At 44.2% G+C, this 2,500-nt stretch overlaps 1 protein-coding gene across 2 annotated transcripts in view; it reads right to left on the reverse strand.

Moving 5' to 3' along the window:
* b4galt5 (UDP-Gal:betaGlcNAc beta 1,4- galactosyltransferase, polypeptide 5) overlaps positions 1 to 2,500 on the reverse strand; it is a 42,791-nt gene that overhangs the window by 625 nt on the left and 39,666 nt on the right. For both annotated transcript variants that reach the window (XM_053642703.1, XM_053642704.1), the window contains one exon: positions 1 to 2,500. This exon is cut by the window's left edge and continues 625 nt beyond it; it is cut by the window's right edge and continues 486 nt beyond it. The gene's annotated coding sequence lies outside the window, so the exon portion shown is untranslated.

Below are 2,500 nucleotides of genomic sequence, written 5' to 3' on the forward strand. Positions count from 1 at the left end.
CACGTATATACAAGTGGACATTCATACATACGTACATATATACATCCATCTTCAATTTTAAATAGATCTGACTATAAAAATAAAAAATAACCATATAATAACATTGAAGAAAGTAAAATATTAAGGCTGCCATTCCATCAGAGGAAGGAGGGAACACTCACCCCAGTCCCGTCATACAGAATGGATCAGAATGGATAAGTTAAGAAGATTATCATGGCTATGGTTGAATGGAGTTTGCTGCTGATGGGAGTCTACACTTACACATAAAATTCAGCATTTAAAAATGAAAGATAAATAAAACGATAAATCAGTCAGTCGGTATCCCTGCGTTCATTCACTGCTCTGTGGAACTTCGCGGTCCAGACGAATCCTGCGGAGCGTGTGGTGTGACTCGTCTTCAGTTCTCCTCTCAGTTCCTACCTGACGAACCGTGGTTTCATCTCATATTTTACGTCTGTAAAAGTTCCTATAAAAACCCCGCAGGACAGGACAGGACAGGCCAGGCCAGGACAGGCCACGCCCACACGCGACGACGGGAACCGTCGTGTGACGCGAATCGATTTGTTTGCCGCTTGCTCGTGTGAACGTCGAGTTAGAAGGTCAGTCTGAGACACAGGTCCTAATCACTATATTTAAAGACCCCCATCTTGGCAAGACCGAACCGTTTCTATCAGACGCCGAGAGAACAGAGGAGGAGCCCACGAGACACGCCCGCCGTGATGCGCCACCTTCTATACCGTCCGTGTCGGGTTTCATGACTGACGTCAGATAGAGAATAAAATAGCAGCTGCACAATACTCAGCCTCGATGAGGTCAGCACCATAAATATCATCCCTCTCTCTCTCTCTCTCTCTCTCAGCGGCGTCCTCATATGAAAACAGCTCTCTCCATTCCGAAGAGTTTCATCTCCCAAACATTCGACACATTTAAAAAAAAAAATATCACAGCTCGTCTCGTTTTTCTTTTCTTCTTTTAACATTGTGATCCGTTCGTGTGTTTCACTGAACGCGATAAGAAACGTAAAATAAAAATCAACCACAGGATAAAATGTCCATAATGGAATAAATACAAGAGGACCAGCCTCTGGTAAAGAACATGGACTCGACCTGGTACACACACACACACACACACACACACACACACACACACACACACACGATAGAAAATCACAAAACTGTCATGTAGTGGTAGTCAGAGGGCTGCAGTGAATGAGGGAAAGCAAGTGTGTGTGTGTGTGTGTGTGTGTGCGTGTATGAGAGTGTGTGTGTATGTATGTGTGTGTGTGTACGCTTGTGTAGGAGTGTGTGTTAGGTCAGCCTAGCTTGATCTGCGAGTTTATTTGTCCAAGCACCGGGCAAAATAGATCATAATGAATTAAGTACAAATGGCTCCCAATTATGGCCACAAGTAGTTTAGACTTCTGTAGAGGTAGCTAGAGGCACCACACACACACACACACACACACACACACACACACACACACACACATACACACGCCGTACACACACTGTAAACAAACTGTAAAGTGTGTTAGCGGCGCAGCAAAGCTAGCTGTTATAGACCATTATAAACCATCACCATCATGGTGTAAACATCGCTTTTAAAAATGTTTTGAAATATCAAGATGCCCCCCCCCCCACCCTTTTTTTTTTTTGTGGCCCAAATGAAAACTAGCATTGCCTAATTAGCCTAGTTAGCATGTTCACATTACTAGCACAACTAGAGTCCATTCAACACACGAGGGCTTCGAATGTCACAGCGGCGCTTTGCATAGCTCTCTCCTGTTTTGCAGACGCACACACACACACACACACACACACACACACACACACACTACGTATGTACATATACATTCATGTATGTAAATAAAGCGGCACAATAGATGTACAGGGCGTGGTCTCAGCGTGTTAGCAGGTGTGTATCGAGCAGAGGGTTGGTTTGCATAGCCTTATTAGCTTTTCTTTTTTAGTGCAGTCTGGCACGAGCTTATCTTTTCCATACACATACATTTTTTCCAAACCTATGCGTCGTGTTCGGACATGTGTATTGCTCCACCATGCGAACCTCAAACAAACAAGTCTGATGAGTCCTCGTGCAATTATTTGGCTGTCAGGTGGTGTGTTGTTACATACTAGGGAAAGGGACATGCAAGGAGAGGCTACACACACACACACACACACACACACTCACACACACTTAACACACACTCACACACATCTGTCGCTTTGATATATTCGATACATTTCTGTACTGCCTTCCTATCAGTGCGTTTTTGTGAATTCTGGTTACACTGCACAGAATCCAGCTGTGCGTTCATCAACTTTATCCAAAAGAAGCGAATAAAGTGTTCTCCTGCGATGGCGGCTAGCTAGCTAGCATGCTTACTCGCTAGCTAGCGTACTCATTCCCGTTGTAAACATGTAGACTCTACTTTCGCTGTTGTGGCATCGGAAGAAAAAGACCCGGCACTTTTTTCCTCTTCTTCTTCTTCTTCTTCTTC

The sequence above is a fragment of the Ictalurus furcatus genome, chromosome 15 (genome assembly GCF_023375685.1).
Source record: "Ictalurus furcatus strain D&B chromosome 15, Billie_1.0, whole genome shotgun sequence".
NCBI classification, from domain to species: Eukaryota; Metazoa; Chordata; class Actinopteri; order Siluriformes; family Ictaluridae; genus Ictalurus; species Ictalurus furcatus.